The 18,155-nt window shown below is 49.0% G+C and overlaps 2 protein-coding genes across 3 annotated transcripts in view; one reads left to right on the top strand and one right to left on the bottom strand.

Moving 5' to 3' along the window:
* Positions 1-18,155, bottom strand: part of DOCK1 (dedicator of cytokinesis 1) — a 467,911-nt gene that overhangs the window by 221,240 nt on the left and 228,516 nt on the right. The gene's annotated exons all lie outside the window — the stretch shown is intronic.
* The window catches only part of INSYN2A (inhibitory synaptic factor 2A), a 66,495-nt gene continuing 61,394 nt past the window's right edge, over positions 13,055-18,155 (top strand). The window contains exon 1 of the mRNA XM_051982708.1: positions 13,055-13,175. The gene's annotated coding sequence lies outside the window, so the exon portion shown is untranslated. The remainder of the gene's footprint in view (positions 13,176-18,155) is intronic.

The raw sequence follows: 18,155 nt of genomic DNA, 5'->3' as shown, positions 1-18,155 counted from the left end.
TGGATATGATTTGTGACAGCACGAAACAATTCTAATACTAACATTAAAGACCCCTGATCACAAAGCACCCTAACAGGTATAATAAGAAAGTTTGGAATGCTGGGAGAATGACCAAAATGTTACACATGAGCACCTAGTACAGGGAAAATGGCACTGAAAGACTTGTTCAGTGAAAGGTTGCCACAGACCTTCAATTTGTAACCAGCCCAGTCTCTGGGAAGCCCAATAAAATGAGGCACAATGGAAAGAGTTACAGCTGCGTTGTAAACAACAAGACAGACTTGTGTATCTGACCGGGGGAGACAATTGGATGTGCTTTGGGTGGTAGGCGAGGAGAGAAATCATTAGGAAATAAGGAATCGCCTCCTAATTTGTCAGGTAAGATTCGGAAAATCAAGATAGCCTTCGCGTGGATTCTCTGCTTACAACGTTATGGGTTGACATCAATCACTTAGTATTTAAATGCATCGAATCTACATCCCTGTTAAAATTAAAATCTTCCTAATAACAGGGAAGTCTCTGAAATCGATGTCGGTGCCATTTTAATCAACGGAGACGAGATTCCGCTTTTGGAAAACGGGGATTTCTTTGAGATAAGCTTAGATGGATGGCAAACTAAATCTAATTCAATGTAACAAGTATTCACTCAGCACCTACTGTACCAGGCACCAAACTCAGCACTGGCTATTAGAAAACAATTATCACAATCATTATTCACACATCACCCACCCACCCACACACAAACATTATATATTTCAATCTAGCAGTATCTGAAAAATCTAATTTTAAGAGATCATTCTTCTGTGAAAATCCAGCAACCTCGAGCAAGAATCAAGTGAAAGCATGAGGAAGGTGTCAATGGCCACTGCCCTCTGCTTTCCCTAAATCCTTAAATCCTTAAAGGGGAGCCTACTTCTGACAAATTGGCTCCATTTTGCATTTCTCCCGACTCCCACAAGGGGCCCACCAGGCCTGTAAACAAAGCTACCTAACGATGCAAACACAGGCCAGTTCCCATTTCCAGTTCCAAGAAGGATCTTTGGATGTCGGTCGATGGCCCGGCTAGGAGCATCTCTCCCTTATCTGTTACCACTGACATGAAACCCTCCATCATTTACCAGGTTTCTCTTCTTAAATTTTCCACAGGTGCCTTGGAGGCTCTTTGCGTTTCTCACCACATCTGCCCAGGAGAAAGCTAATTCCATAGCAGGGAAAGCAGAGGGCCAGAGCCCAGCACAGTGGCCTTAAATACAGTAGGTACTTAATAAATGCTGAAGGCAAATTGCTGACAAAAGGGGCCAACTTTAAGACACAGCGCCAGAACATTCCTTGAAATAGCATCCTGGATCCCAAATGATGTTGCACAATTTTCTGTTCACTCCGCACTGTTTTCCAAAGAAGAAAGGGCTATATAGGTGAAAATGTTCATTAACACCCTATGTCTAAAAAAGAAGGCGCCGATAACTTATGATTGTGAAGGTGAAAATGCTGGCTGATGACTATTTTCACAGCGTGAATGAATCATGAGCCAGTTTTTAGATGTAATCTGAAGCGTCACCAGAATTCTCAGGAGACAACATTTCCCCCACTTGCAGAAAAGTCGGAGATGCATTTTCATACGTGGATCCAGCGGGGAAAACAAATCATCGATGAATTCCCCTTCATGTTATATCGTCAAAGGGGGAGCACGGACAGCCAAGATGTCCTCATCAAATTGGAATTTGGCACTTTCTGCTACAGAACCAACAGTCAGAGGATGAGTGATCTGTATTTGGACGGACACAGAAGATTTCCAAAATGAAAGAGAAAGAAGGTTTGGGAAGACACAAATCATCTCTGATGATGACAATCTCAACTGCCTTTCAACGGGACCCCGAGGCAGTCATTCCGGACTTCATTCACTCTCCATTCATCTTACTGATATCCATTTCCTCGCTGTACCTAGCACTGTACCACAGAACCACCATGCTGGTGATTTGCTCATGTGGGAACCAATCACAACAGCATTTCTCCAGCCCCTACATGGGGCCCTTTTTCATGAGTGGCTTCCCAGCTGATACATTTCCACCCATTCTATTTCCAAAGTCAAACCTCAAGTTTCACAGCAAAGGAGAAAATTAACAATTTCCTCCTCTCACAACAAAAAATATACATAATTTAATTCATAGAGAATAGAAAGATGCGTGTGATTCGAAACATATCTCATCCTCCCTTCTTCCCAAACACGACTCAGAAGAAATCTGCTGAATGATTCCCCCAATATTAGCATCCTCTCCTTCCAAAATTACTTTGTGGATTCTTTACTTTAGTGATCAGGTGACCGGCTAGAGCCCAGCACCGGGGGTATACTCTCAAGGAGAATGGAAGCTGTTCAAGAGAAAGGACTTTTTTAGTTTCACTGTCGTATGCTTTCCACAAAGTGAGTGATTAATAAATAACATAATTAAGAAAATGAAAAGATGAATGGATGGCTTGGGTTGGCTATGTTCCATATTCATTTTGGCTGAGTAAAAATTATGGTAAAATGCTGTTTCTGAAGGTCAAGTTGAAGCCTGTTATTTGACAGATAAGGATCTAAAGAAAGCCACAGTATGTGGCAGAGCCAGATTTGAATCCATGTCATCCAAAACTAGTATCTTTGCTAATCACTTAAGATGCTTTTTAATGATTACTCTGGTGAAATGGTTGGAAATCAGTCAGATTTTAAAAAGCAGACAACTAACCTTAGGCTGCATCTAAATGAGAATAGCATGCTTAAGATGACTGAGACTTGGCAGTCTTTGGCTAGAAAAGGCAAGAAAACACATTTTTCAGACCAGCCCTCCCCACCCACCCACCCAGGATTGGCTCCCATTGTTACACGAAGGAGCAAACCAGCATAGATCACGCCGGCCATTCAACATGGGGACAATGCATTTTTCTGTCTCCACCCTGAAACACCCATCACCCTCGATCCAGAGTAAGATGCACATAAGACAGTCACCAAGATGAAAATAGACACAATAGACACAAGCTTCATAAACTAAGGTTTATGGGCAAATATCAAGAGCAGGTGAAATAGAGATGACCTTGAGGTGGGGGTAACTAAGCCACAAAAGGCACGGGTCCATCCCACCATTGTTGTTTTGTTTCCAAGGCTGGATTAAATATTGGAAGCAAATATTAGCCTGCTTAAGTCAAGGCAGGGAAATGTTAATGTCAGGTCAGTATACTGCAGAAAAGAAGAATGGGAAAGACAGATTGGGTATCCAGTAGGTCACAGGGAAATACTGGAAGGTATTTGTTCCACCTACAGAGGAGGATGAAATTCTATATACAAGAAATATATAAGCACACATGTGTATACATATATTCAGTAAGTCACTAAACGTTTACTAAGCTCCTACTATGTGGCAGGCACTGTACAACAAAGCCACATAACTCTGATGGGTGTTGTCCTGATGTAGGCCCTTCATCCCATGGTGCAGATAGGAACTCTTCCATGCACAAGGGGCTCTTACAAAGACTTAAGATGCTGAGTTCCTGAAGATTTTGCCCGGGGAGTCCAAGTACCAACAGGTTCTAACTGAATGGGAAGGCTTTGAAAATGGTCCCAGCCCCAGATGCTGTTTGCTTTCTGAAGAACAGCATTGGTAAGGATGGAGAAGACTGTCGCCAGGAGGCAGACCGCTTGCTAATGGATTATTTACTGTAGGTCACTCATGTGGCCAAGATAATATTCTGAATAAAAAAGTCAAGGGTTGGTCATTCAAATGAAAAGAACTTGTTGGGATTATTGGTACTTCAAAAGCATAATACAAAGCACACGATACTCTCTGATATCTTATGAATCTGCAAATTCAGGGAGAGAAAAATCTTGCAATTAGCATTGATGTGACTGGATAGGCACAAAGGCATCTTAGACCCCAATCCCTTCCTTTGGGAAATAAGAGGGTTGAAGCAGAACATCACTGAGGTCTCTTTGGCTCGAAGTCCACTGATCTGATATCTCCTTTAATAATAGCTTCTGCATATAAATTTAACTCAATATAGTATGTTTAGACTAGTAGTAGTAGAAGAAGCAGCAGCAGCAGCAGCAGTAGTAGTAGTAGTAGTAGTAAAAGTAGTAGCAGTAGAAGTAATAGCAACAGCAATAATAGTAACAGTAGAAAAGGTAGTAGTAGTAAAAATAGACTTAGTATATAGTAGTAGAACTGTAGCAGCATAAATAGTAGTAGTGATAGTAAAAGTATAGAAGTAGAAATACTAGTAGTAGTAGTAGTAGAAAAAGAAGAAGAAATAGGGTTATAGCAGAAGTATAGAAATAGTAGGAATAAAAATAATACTAGTAATAATAGTAGAAGGAGTAGTAGTAGCAGCAGCAGTAGTAACAGAAGGAGAAGGAGGAAGAGGAAGATAAGGAGGAGGAAAAGTAGCAGTAGTAATAATAGTAATAGAAGTACAAGGAGGAGAAAGACGAACAGTATAAGTAGGAGAAGTATTAAAGTAGTAATAGTAATAAAAGTAGAAGAAGGAGGAAGAGAAATAGTAGTAGTAGAAGTAGAGTAGCAGTAGTAAAGGAAGAGGAGGAGGAGGAGGAGGAATAATGATAGTGGCAGTAGTAACAGCAGTAGAAGTAGTAGTAAAAGTAGAAAAAAGAGGAGGTGGAGGAGGAGGAGGAAGAGAAGAAGAAGAAGAAAGTACTTCTTTAATATTTTAAGGTTTATACAGCACTCACAAATATTATTTCATTTGATTCTCACATCAATTCTGAAAAGATGCTATTACCATCTCTATTTTACAAATGGGGAAACCAAGGCAAATGGAGATTATTTTTTTTTTTTTAAGGCCAGTTGGTTGGGTTCATGCAATGGTAAGTGTCAAAGATTGAATTTGAACTGGGGTCCTCCAAGCTCTAGTCCAGAGTTCTGTGCACTATAGTACCACCTAGTGGCCATAAGCTATCCCAACACTGCCCCATTATAGAGGTTTAATGGCTTTATAATCCTGGAAGTTTACCTATAGGATAATGGCAAAGAGTTTAAGGAGCCCCTGTGCTTTTTCAAATTAAGTTAAACCAAACGAGCAAATCACAGCATTTCTCAAAGCCACTTTGAGAATCAATGAGATTACAATCAATGCCTTAGCCTTAAACAAGTGTTGGGGATAGATTTGGGGGCGGGGGACACACAAGAAGAAAAGAATAGGTTTTTTTCCCTTTTTTTTCCCTAGGAGCCTCTGATTTGAGGAACATAAGAGAAAAGGGGGAGGGGAGCAAGAATGAGGGAAGAAGCAGCCAGGAGTTAGAATGGCTCTATCAGGCATGGGGTCAAGAAGACTTGACTCAAAAGGCTTTTTCAGCTACTTCCTACAGACTTGTTCCTTGGCATTCAATTAACTAATATTTATTAATTACTCCATAGGAAGCACTCCATAGGAAGCAGTGGGGAAATAAACATAATGAATAAAACAATCCCTACTCACCAGGACTTTTACATAATCTCTCTCTAATCCTCAGTTTCTTCATCTGTAAAATGGGGATAATAGAAGCATCTATGGGACAGTGTTGTTGTGAGAACCGGTAGAGATAAAATATATAAAAAGCCCTGTATACCTTCAAGTGCTATTAAAATACTAGCTATTAGTTGAAAGCACAGGATACTGCGAAGCTACAAAATAAATGAGCCACACTCCTCCTTACCTCCATCCCACGCCCTCCGAGCTGCACAAGGTGGGACCACGTGCTCTAGTCTAAGGGCTCCCGCCCGGGATGTTTGGGACAATCGGCCAGGACAAAACACTCCACAGTCTTGAGAACAGGGGAAAATATTCCCATGTTCCTCTATGAAACACCAAGGGATTTCTAAAAGACGTCTCTGGGCTTAATTATATTGAGATGTCTGCTTTTCGAAGGTGTGCTGATCATCTACTTCATTATAACTGACATTTACACAGCACTTAACAGTGTACAAAAGGCTTTATCGCCATCATCTCCTCACATCCCCCTAATAATTGGCGTGGGAGACAGGTAGCGAGGGGACGGTTACAGGCAAGGGAGGAGACTTCCTCTAGTTCACCCAGGCCGGTATCAGCTCCGTCGGGATTCAAACCCGGAGCTGCCGGCTCTCACCATCACAGCCCATTTCTAAAATTAGGACTCGGCAGAGGTCAAGCTAGAAGGCTGCGGCTGACCTCGGGGGGTGAAAGGGCATTCGCCAAGGGGAAGGGCTGCTTGTTAAAATGTTGACTAGGGGAGTCTGGAGCTGCACCCACTCCTTCCAGCTAAGCAGAGGCAACAAAGGCCGGAACTCACTTCCTTGGGAATGAGCATCCTTAAAAAAGGGGAGAAAGCCCATTAAAAGGGAAGCAAAGCTAGGCCCCTTAGTGGTCAAATCACCCCCCACTCCCACCCCTACTTATGCCCACAAGGGGAGTAGGAAAAGGGGTAAGGGACAGTAGGAGCATCTCTCTCCAGGGGGCTCATGGGAAAGCAGAAAATCTTGCCTTGGAGAGGACAAAAGGTAAACTCCTGGCGGGCTTTAATGAATGCTCACTGCATGTCACCAAGGCCAGGAGACTGGGAGGTTATTCCTATACTCATTAAACACTGACAGGATCACAGAGAAAAGGGAAGGTCCAGGTTTAAGTGGCCTGCGGGCAGTCACACAGTCGGGAAATGTCTAGGGATCCCCCACACGGAGCCAAACGGAGGATTTGGCCCACCCCAATTCACTCAACAAGCCTTTATTAAGCAACTACTGTGTGCCAGCCATTGGGGAGCCAGGCCCAGCCTCGAGGGGCTTACTTTAAATAGCGGGGATTCAGAGGACAGCATGTCCACAAGACAGAACAGCTGAGAGGCCAGCCAAGAACAGGCTCAAAGTGCTCGGGAGAGAAGGCTCTGGCAGAGGATCAGGACCCTGGACAAGAGACTAAAAGGAGAAAATTAACCCAGGAGTTTCCAGAGCTTTAATAGGGACTTTCCAAAGAACAAGGGGTCAAGGGGGAACACTGTGGAGTTCTTGTGATCCATCTTCTTTATCATGGAAGTATCAATCAGAAGGAGGACAAAGGGTGGGCGGGGAGAACTTGAACCCAAGTCATCTGGATCCAGCACTTTCCTGGGGAAGGATCCGCATCCTCCTCAAAAATACAAGGCTGGTTAGCACATCTTTGTGAGCCTCAATTTCTCTAGCTTGACTATATTAAGTCGTGGGCCTGGGTTGCACATCACAATGAGGAACAAATGCATGAGCACTGTGACAGGGAGTGTGGCCCAAAGACAGAGCCCTGGACCCACAGATGGGGAGATTTGCTTCAATGCTGGCTTCACAGACTCGCATGTTCCTTCAGGCCTTCCTGAACCTCGGTTTCCTCCTCAGTAAAATGAGGTTCCCGTGTCCCAGCACCCAGCAAACTGCCAGGAGGCCTTGAATTAAGGGCCACTGACTAAGGGCCAAATGAGAAAAAACCATTTGGAAAGGTAAGTTTTTAGTCTTCCTTAGAAATGGAATCACATTCATCCAAAAGCAATAGAAAGAACAAAGATATCAAAAGGGGGTTGAAAATCCTAGATATTCAAATCCAGTCAATTATTATCCACCTCAGTTTCCTTATCTGGAAAATAGGATGATAACAGCCCCTAACTCAGAGGACTGTAGTGAGGATGAAATGAGATCCTATTTGTAAGTGCTTAGTACAGTTACCAACAAGTGGTAGGTGCCGAATAAATGCTTATTTCTGCCTTTTCCCTCTTACCATCTTCCAGTGAGCTCACCCCTGCCTCAGCTGGTTCCACAGTTTGGAGGAGATAATACTTGGGGAAAATAAAACGAGCAAACAGAAAAAGATGGATGAGAGGCCAGAGCCCACAGTCTCCTGAAACCATTGAAGGTTTTATCATCTTAAATCTTCTCCTGAGGAAACCAAACAAGGCCAGGTTTGGCTGCTCATCCTTGGCAGTGACCTAGCACAGAATCCTCCCACAAATGCCGGGGAGATGCAGGCTAAGTGGGTCTGGGAAACTCTGACCAGAGACAGTTAGGAGGAAGAACAGCAGCAGCCTGACCTAGTTGCAGCCCACACACACCGATGGGCTTCTCCCACCTGAGACTGCTTGGTTATCGACTGGTCTGTGGACGATGCTCTCTTCCCCCGAGCCTGCTCCAGCCCCAGGGCAGGGGAGTGGTCTGTTGGGTCTCTGATCCTGGCCCCTGATACAGTGCCCTGGACGTCAAGGGTCCTTGTAATATGGTCACAGGGTCTGTGAGAACGGGGCATGTTTACAAACAGGCTCATCCATATAAAGAATAAGTAGCACCCAGTAAACCGAGGCCCATGAGACAGCGTGGCAACCAAGGAGCACAGAAGTAATGGGCACAAACAAATGGGGGATTTCCAGGGAACCAAGGGAGGCTCGGGCAGCCGGCCCCAGAGCAGATGGACCGCTGGCCCAATCAGGAAGAGCTGAGTTCAAACAGAGCTCTGGACACTCGTACCCCCATCCCTACTTCCTCACATATAAAATGGCGATGATGATGGTAATGCTAGAGCTGGTCTGAGGATCACGTGCAATCAAATGAACGTAGAAATGACGCTTCTCCCATCCAACAAAGCGTCCCGTACCCAAGGTCAAACTTGGGTCCTACGCTTTCTTTGGGGACAGAAGCGGTTCTGCTTGGGGACCAGCCCCCCAACCGCCACAACTGCTCCGAGTGCTTTTCTATTATTCATCTCCCCCAAATTACAGACCTGAAAATGCTCCCTCCAAAGCCAACCTCTGGAATTTTCTACCTTGCTATTTGGCTTTTTTCTCTTTCCATTTTTCCCTTAAAGCACTAAATTTGCGGGGCTTAAGTGGCACTTTGCTTGTTTGTCTGCCCTCCTCTTAGGACCCCATGGGGCTCGCCGCTAGGCCGGGGTGTGGAGCCGCACGGAGATTTTTCTGTTTGCACACACAACCCCGAAAAATGGAGTCCACCATTGTTACCAAGTATAATTTCCATCTTTCCTTGGCAGTGTTATTTATAGTGACATGTTTAAGAGAGATGGAAGGCAGATTTAGATTTTATGGATTAGCAATAAAATAAGATTTACAGAAAGGCCCCCAAACCACGGGGAGAATTATGGGAACAAACAGGCTCAACATCCCACCCTAATCCATGAGAACCAGGGAGGGGAGACTGAGATAGACCGTGCCCCTGACTGGATTCCTCTGAAGTGGTCAGACAATAGCTGCCCCTCAGCCTGGTCCAATGCAGAGCCTGCGATGGTGGGGCAAAGGACTTGGTTAGGAAGGAAGGGCCAAAGAAGGTTGATTCAAGAAGGGAGCTTAAAGAGAAGTCTTCATTTTAGAGAGAAATAAAAATAAAAAGGGCCCGGACCAAGACTCGGTGACTTGTCCAAAATCACAAAGCTGTGATTGGCAGCAGAGCCAGGAGTCATCCTCACCCCCATGACTATGACTACAGACTCTACTTTAAGGAAGGGCGTCAGCGCAGGGGTGGCAGCCCCTCGAGATCAGCAACAAGCATCGTTATCACTGGTTAAAAAAGGGGGAGAGAAATGTAGCCACGAATGCTCAAAGGCTAATGTCCACCATCAAGCCAGAAGTTTGGAGCTCACTAAGTGTTGTCGCTTGTGACAGTTGGGGTTGTTTGGGGAGGGTTCGGTTGCCGTTGTTGCTTGTGACGGTTGGGGTTGTTTGAGGGGGGTTCGGTTGCTGTTGTAGCTGGGCGAGCCCTTCTCAGGGATTTCCAAGCCATGTTCAAGGAAAACATGATGTGTCAAATCTGAGAAATCTCAGACTCAACAAAAGCTGGTCAGCTTTTACATAAGATTTGTATCTGTAGGTGAGCAACGAGGTGCTGCCCAAACTCACTAGATGCGTGACCCTGAGCAAGCCCCTTCACTGTTTGCCTCGGTTTCCTCATCTGTAAAACAAGCTAGAGAAGCAAATGGCAAAGGATGCTGGATTTTTGCCTAGAAAATCCCAGAGTCACCACTGATAGGACGTGGTAATAACAACAACAATGTATATGTGCACACAGGTGTGAGCCCAGGCTCTCCAACCTCTCCAGGACAAACAAAAGATACTCACGGGAGGGAGAAGCAGCGAGCAGAGAATTCTTATCAGGAAGAGCAGCGTTATTCCTGCTGCGTCCCTGTGGGACTGTGGGACAACTCAAGCCAAGGCTTTAAGGCCACATTCCCTCAGCTGGAAAATAGGGGATTGGACGGGGCCCTTCAGGGATGAGCATGATACGGACTCATCTGCAAATACCCAAATGCTCTCTCAGCTTGCAGCTGGGAGCAGAAAGGTGGGCAGTGGGCTTCTGGGAGAGAGCATCCTGAGCGTGGGAGGGGAGGGCAGAGAAGGAAAACCAGGCATGACTTTCACCAGCTGCTCTTTGGGGAGCACTAGAGATCCAAGGGGGCCCAGCTTGATTTTCTTTGGATTATTTGATTATGAGGAAGGGCCACAAGAGACTCTCCAGGCCTGCCCCATGCCTCCATTTCATAACCTCACTTCAATACAGCCTTTATTAAGTGTTTACTCTACCCAAGGCCCGTTCGGCCAGAAGGATGCAAAGGAAAAAGGAAGAGGCAGCTCAGGACACTGGAGGGAGCCCAGGCCCAGGTGCACAAGGAGACGCTGTCTCTGCCACTTAATATTCCTTTTTGAGTTAATTATTTTTTTAAAAAAAGATGCTAGACTCGATTTTACTTACCTATTTCTCACAGATATTCTCCTTCTCCTTTCCCTCACTGTTTAACATTTGGAACTCAAACTCTCCCCTCCCTCTCTCCCTCCTCTCTGAGACAGTAAGCAATGACATGTGAAATTATGTAAAGCATTCCCCTATTAGTCATTTTGCCACGTATCCTTCTCAATCTCTCTAGACCTCAGTTTCTTCCTGTGTAATATGAGACAGGGATGGACAGGATGATCCCCCGGGCTCTCCCAGTGTGCATTTCTAATCTGATCATTAGTTTCCTGCTCTCCTACAACACAAATTCTATTGCTGCAGCCTGGGGGGGGGAGGGGGGGAGAAGGGAAAGAATAGGAGAGATTAGGGAAACAGAACAGTAAATACCTTAGAGGAAGGAAGTCACAAAGGGGGGTGAAGGGCTCACCTGGGAAATGCTGACTCTGAGCTCAGCCTCCAAGACAGGGGTCGTCCTGAGACCTAGTTGAGCTCCTGGGACTGGGGGAGCAGCTCGACCCAGCTCTCAGGGACTCGGGGACCTCCATGGAAAACTGGGACCAGATTAATACTTAGCCTCCTCCCAAGACTTGGAGGAACCTACAGATTCCTTCTGGGAAGGATTTAGATCCGATAACTATCATAGAAAGGATCACAAAAGAAACCAATTTCATTCAAATAGGGATTGTTGAACTATAGCCCGAAAGGGTAGACACTGGCTGCTGAGGGTCGGGGGATGAGGAGAGGTCCCTGCCCTGGAGGGAGGGAAGGAAGGTGAAGGGACCCGGGAAGGAAGTCGAGAGCCAGACTGGAGAAAATGGAGGCCCAGAGACCTGGGAGAAAAGCTAACTGCTTCAGCTCTAGGAGCCGGCCAGCCAAGGGAGGGTGAGCCTGGGACTGTGAGAAAACCCAGCCGGCCAAGAGGTGACAGGGAGAAGCTAATCCTCCCGAAAAGGTGTGTATTTACTCCCCCAAATATGGAGGACTGGGGGCTCCCGCGGCTGGGTTGGCGTCCCCTCCTCCCCTTTGAAAAACAAGAGTCTGGGGAAATCCCTGCAGCCGCTGGCTCCCTCTCCCAAAGAGCAGGCTTTGGGGGGACCGTGAGCTCTTCCGGCCTGATCCCCAAACTGGGGCCTGCCCGGGAGAGAGGATCCGGAGGCAGGGGACTGCCACCTGCAGGGAGCACTCAACAAGTTCCAGGGCCAAACCACAACACCGAAGGAAACTCCACAACTCTCCCTAGCGGAGGAAGAGCGACCGACGGAGGAGGCACAGGCTCGGCAGCTGTCCGGGGCCACGCGCACCATTGCCCAGCTGCCCGAGAGACCGAGGGAGCCAGAGCGGAACAGCAGGGAGGCTTGGTGAGGGCAGCCCCGGCCGCCGAGCCCCAAGCCCGCCCCCTGCGACACCAGCCCCTGGGGGTGTTGAGCCCTGCTTTGAGGCAGGAGGAGCGAGGGGGTAGGACCGAGGGCTCGGGCACAGCACCCTGCTCCCTCTGGCTGGCCATAAACGGAGAGCAGGAGAGCTGGCGGCCGCCTCCGCTGCCGCTGCCTCCGCTGCTGCCGCTGCTGCTGCTGCTGCTAGGACTTCCCTGGGCTCCCCTTCTTCCCTCCAGGAGCTCCCCCTCCTCCCTCCCCAGCTCTCCTGCTTCTCCCTCTCCGCTTCCCCCCTCTTCCTTTCCCACTTCTCTTCCATCTCCCTCTCGGGCTCTCCCCCTCCTCCCCTGCCCTCTCTTCCCCCTCCCCTCTCGGCTCTCCCCCTCCTCCACTGCCCTCTCTCCCCCCTCCCCTCCCCAGCTCTCCTCCCCCTCTCCGCCCCCTCCTCCCCCACTGCCAGCCAGCCCAGATCTCTCGCCAGAGCCCGAGCGGAGCGCAGTCAATGAGGACACTGGAGGCGGGGGGCGCTGGGGACCGGCCGCCTCTCCTGCCGCTGCCGCCCGTGCCCGCGCCCCCGCCCCCGCCCCGCGCCCGCCTGCCGGGGACCCCCGCTGCCCCTGTCCGTGGTGCCGCCGCCGCCCCCGCCGCCCGTGCCGCCCCTGCTGCCTCTGTCCGTGGTGCTGCCGCCGCCGCCGCCGCCGCCGCCGCCGGCTCCATGGCGAGCTCCGACACCTAGGGGGGAGGAGCACCGGGGGAGCACCCGCCCCGCGGGGGGAGGAGGGGGAGGAGGAGGAGGCGGCGGCGGTGGCGGCGGCGGCGGCCGGTAGTAGTGGAAGAGGCGGCGGAGGCGTTGGCAGCGGCGCCGGGGCCGGGTGGGCAGCGCAGCGCAGCCAGGAGGCTCGGGCGCGCCCTAGGAGCGGGCGAACGCCCCCCGAAGCTGCGAGGCGGCGGGCTGCCCGGGCCGCCAGCGGCCGCGGATGCGGGGCACCCGCGTCCCCCGACCCGGAGCCGGAGCCGCTCCCGCTCCCCGTGGCCCGCCCCAGCCCGCGCCGTGCCGAGAGATGCAGCAGCCGGTCACCGCGCAGCCCCACACTCACTGCTAAGGGAGCCCAAGGTAAGCCGGCGGCCCCAGCCAGGCCCCCCCACCCCAATCCCGTCCCTTGCGCCCCCCCCCACCTCCCGCTGCAGTTCGACGTGTTAGCGTAGATCGCAGGGCTGCTGCTCCCCAGTCCAGCCCAGCCCAGCCCCCCCAGACCAGAGAGGGTGTCCGTGCTGGGCTCCCTCTCGGCGGCGGGCGGCCGGCCTCCGCCTCGGCGTCAGGGGTGCAACTTTAGCCGGCAAAGTCCGGACACAGGAAGGCAGACGCCGAATGTGGCCGCCCCGAGCCCAGTGTGTGTGGTTGGTGGGGGGCAGGGGGGAGGATGAAAGCAGCGAGAGCAGGGATAAAGACGGCAGGAGCTGGGGGGGGGGCGTGCGGTTACGCAACCCCCTCCCCCGAGTGCCCCTCGGTAGCTGGCTCTCTGCTTAGCTCCGGGCTGCCGCGAACTTTGATGGCCGCCAAGGTTGGGGGGTGGGGGTGTACAGGGGGGTCCAGGCCGAGGGAGAGCGAGCCCCGCTCAGGTCTTAGCTGTTTGTTCTAGAAACCCGCCCAGGCTCGGAGGAGGGAGGCGCAGCGCCGCCGACTCAGGCCGGGAGAAGGGGGTCGGCCGGGGGCCCTGGCCCCGGGGCTTACTTCCCAGGAGTTGAGGCGAGCACCCCAAAGGTACCGCCCAACTTCTGGGGCCCGCCTATCCCGGGCGGCGAAAATGGTCAGTACCCCTCGCCAAGCGGGAGGCGCCCAGCAGAGCCCGAGGCTCCGCGCCAGCCTCCGGCCCCCGCCCCCCCTCCCCGCCTCCTCGGCCCCTTCAGGCCCCCGCCGCCTTTCACCTTCCCCGGGGCCCGAGGCCGCCGCCGGTGCGTGGCGCCAGCCCGGGGCGGGCATCGGCGCGAGAAGCGTAGTATTCGGTAGGGGCCACTGCGCGCCTTGGAGTGGAGTGGCTGGGCGGGCATCCCGTTGGAAGCGGAGCCCAGACCCGGCCGGCGTGGGGGGCGCATAAATGCAGCAGCGGCGGCGCCGCCGGTGGGGGCATCTCCAAGCAAAGTCAAGCGAGCCGAGGCTGGAGCGCTGCAGCTCGCAGCTCCTTAGGGAGGAGGGCTCCCCCGGGGAGCAAAGCCGCCCCGTGACCTTAGCTGGCACCCAGATGCCACAGGGAACTGGAGTTGGGCAGGAGCGGGAGGGAGGGAGGAGCACAGGACAGATGGACGGGCGGTCAGTCGGAGCTGGCCACCGGCGTCAGGAGGAGAGATGGCTGGGGCTTGGGCGGGCTCCAGGGAGCTAGCCAGCTACACTTTCCTGCTTCTTGCCTGGCCAGGGGGCTCGCCCAGAGAAGGAGCCGCAGCTCCCCCCACCCCTGAACAAGGAAACACTTTAATTTGACCTTGTCTACTTAAACAGCCCCAATTCTGCAGAAGCATCAATGAGAGGAAATTAACTCATTGGCAACTGGCAGCAGGAACTTTGAGAGGGCTTTTCCTGGGCTTTCCACAGAGAAGACAATTCCATCAGCAAAGCTCAGAGAAAAGCAGGGCACAGAAAGAACCATGTCAGAAGCAATTTGAAGGCTCAGCCGAGTTTAAAAGAGGGAGAGAGAAGAGAGGAGAAGCTGGCTTGGTTCTGGGTTCAGTTAGCCAATTTCAGCAAAGACGTAACCCTCAAGGTTAAAAATTGGGAGAGGGCTGACAAATGATCATCCGCATCACATGACCAGTGACTCTCCTAATCAGGACTCGCATAGTCCGGCTTAATTTCACTTTCATGCCATGAAACTGACCCTAAGGAATGAGGCAGAAATGGAGGTGTATTTCCCTTTGCAGAACAGGGCTCACCACTGGGCCTCTGGGGGGTCTGCTCCCCGGGCCGGGGGCCTGCTGCTCCTGGGGGACTAAAATTAGTTTCTGAAGAAAAGTTCCTATTTGTCTTTCTGTTCCTTTCCCTAAGAGCCCTGAACACAAATAGCTCGGAGAAAAATGAGAGTCCTGTCAGCCGCATGCCCCACTAGTTATTAATAATTCACTCTCTATGTTTACTACGTACATTAGATGGCACTGCTCCTCGTGATGGTTTTATTAAAGGCATATTTTGAAAATGTCTAATCTAGCTGTTACTAATTGCAAGATTTTGCATAGATTATTTGTCACGTCCAAGGCAAGTCTCCTGTCACTTCCCTACATCCATCTCTTCCTGAGAAGGGCAAAATAAATAAATAAATAAATGATGGCAATAATAATAATAAAGGACTTAAGTGGACTTCATTTCTCTAATGAAAAAACAAACTAATACCCCACCATGTCCTTGAAAAGGAGAGCAAACCTTTAAACCTCTAGTTAACCCTCTATGCTTTTGTCTTTAATGACGAGAGAGAGAGAGAGAGAGAGAGAGAGAGAGAGAGAGAGAGAGAGAGAGAGAGAATTAGACTATTTCAAGAAGACAGAGACAAGGCAGAGACAAGCTATCTAAACGAGGCGTTAGAGAAAACAATATGTGGGCAGGAACCAAGGCCAGCTCCCTAGGCTAACCAGCCCGAATCTAAAAGAGACCGTGCCCAGATGTTGCTGTGTACCTACTGCACGGATGAGGGAGCTTGGCCTTCCATCCAGCAGTGGCAAAGGTGACAATGGTACTGTGAAGGGCATCATCGGGACCCGAGGAAGGTACGGCTTATTAAAATGAGCATCAAAAGCCAAAGCGCTCTGGGAAGAAGAGGCCTATGAAAAGGGAGCTGGCAGTTTTTTTAGCGATGAGCTTATCCTGACATTTCTATAGCTAATAAGATCCTCCTGGTCATTGCTCCATTTGGCTGTTGGTTGCTTTTCATTTTTGTTTGGTTTTAAAGAGAAAAAAATAAATAAACATCCCCAAGGAAGCAGGGAAAAACATTGGGCTAGGGGAAAGAATCTGGTCTAAAGGCAATGTGGCAATTGCATCCAGAATAGGGGCTCCTATTCAATCAGGCCTGAGATCAATGTTGTCATGAAATACATTTGGCTGCCAGCATTTTTTTTTCCTAGACCGAGGACGAGCCCACTGAGAAATGGGCTGTGAAATCCTGAGGTGCTTACTGTACGGCTTAGAGGGGAGCTCTTAGCTCAAGTAATCATAGTCTCTAACTGCTGGAGAATCAGAGATCAGAAGGCAGGACTCCCCAGGTAAACCCTGATTACTTAAGGTCTCATTGATTTCAGTACACTGAAAAGTCCGGATTGGGAGGCCCTCAAAGTCCATACAGAGATTCAGAAATCCCTCTCCCCCAAATTTAGTTGTCATAACGATAAGGGAATTTATTTGTTCCAGAGGACAAACTGTCCCTATCTAACAAAGCTGATTTCTTAACGATCTCTTTATCAATTTGATTTTAATATTTCACAATATCATGGTGCTAATTTAAATATTTTAAACAAAAACTTAATGACTTTAATATATCTCATGACAACACAGTAAACATTACCCAGAAAGTCATATCCAGACAGTAGGATGCAGTTTTAAATTCATTATTAATCGTAGAAACTATGATCAGATGAATTTTCTTAACTGAGTGAGGATTTGCAACTTCTAAATCTACTTTTTGCAAAAACACTCCCCTGCCTCCCCCATTTAAAATGAGGATTGAATCTAGGGATTGCCCCCAGCTAATGGCTTTCAACTGGGCAGATGAGTCATCCCCCATTCACTGTAAAATCTAATATCCTTGGGGATTGTCACTGGAAACTGTAGCATTTCCCTTTTAAACGAGGACCAGAGGGGCCAGAAAGAGCTAATGCAGCCTGAGAAGTAGATGCTCCCTAACCCAGAAAATGAGGGGGAAATGTGGGAAAGCAGGCTTCCCCCAGAGCCAAAGTTGGGGTAGGTTAGCAGGCATTAACCACAGAAGCTCCCAGAATACCAGAAGATGAGCTGGAGCCATTTGGCAAAAGGACTGATCCCAGGGTAATGAATAGAATGAGCTGATCAGGTACCATCCATGGTCAAACCATCACAATAAATAAAAACAAAATATGCTAAGCCTGTAGTCGCCGTCTCTCTCTGCTGCCTGCAGACTTCCCAACTCTAATGGGATCTGACAGAAAATTAGCACCCAAATATGAAAGTTGATGCAAGGAACAAAGAGAGATCAGTACATCTTCTTAATACTCCTAAACGAAAGGACCAAAGCTCCATTTCTGGTTCAGACAACAATTCTGGAGAGTACTAACCTAGACAACCTTAGCAGTGTTGATGACAATGATGATAATCCAAGGATTATTAAGTAAAAAGTACTACTAAAATATTGATTTGTTCCAAAGCTATTTCTATCTGAATTCTGCCCAGAAAATAAAAAGACAAGGAAAAGATAAGAAAATTAAAAAGAAAAAAGGAGGGAGGGAGAGAGAAGGAGGGAGGGAGGAAGGGAGGAAGGAAGGAAAGAAAGAAAGAAGGAAGAAAGGAAGGAAGGAAGGAAGGAAGAAGGAAGAAGGAAGGAGGGAAGGAAGGAAGAAGGAAGAAAGGAAGGAAGGAAGGAAGAAGGAAGAAGGAAGGAAGGAAGAAGGAAGGAAGGAAGGAAGGAAGGAAGGAAGGAAGGAAGGAAGGAAGGAAGGAAGAAGGAGGGAGGGAAGGAAGGAAGGAAGGAAGGAAGGAAGAAGGGAGGGAGGGAAGGAAGGAAGGAAGGAAGGAAGGAAGGAAGAAGGGAGAGAGGGAGGGAGGGAAGGAAGGAAGGAAGGAAGGAAGGAAATGATAATATGTAAGCTTATTGAGACATTTTTGTTTTGTCATGGCCTTTAACATGCAGCATAGAACGTTGGACTTCATAAATATTTGGTGCATGAATGAATAATAGCTTCATTCTTTTGTCCTATTGCCCTGCACTTTACCTGTAATAATCCAAGCAGGGAGAGAGTATACTACACAGTTCATACTACAACATAGTACATACTCCTCTCATTTGGAAAAATGAGCAAAATGAGGTTCTCCCTGGCTTAAGTTCCAGTCTTTCTCTAGAACCTGAGAAGTGTTTAATAAATG

The sequence above is a fragment of the Antechinus flavipes genome, chromosome 2 (assembly GCF_016432865.1).
Source record: "Antechinus flavipes isolate AdamAnt ecotype Samford, QLD, Australia chromosome 2, AdamAnt_v2, whole genome shotgun sequence".
NCBI lineage: Eukaryota > Metazoa > Chordata > Mammalia > Dasyuromorphia > Dasyuridae > Antechinus > Antechinus flavipes.
The sequence above is the reverse complement of the archived record's forward strand: the minus strand, read 5'-3'. Positions and strand labels throughout refer to the sequence as shown.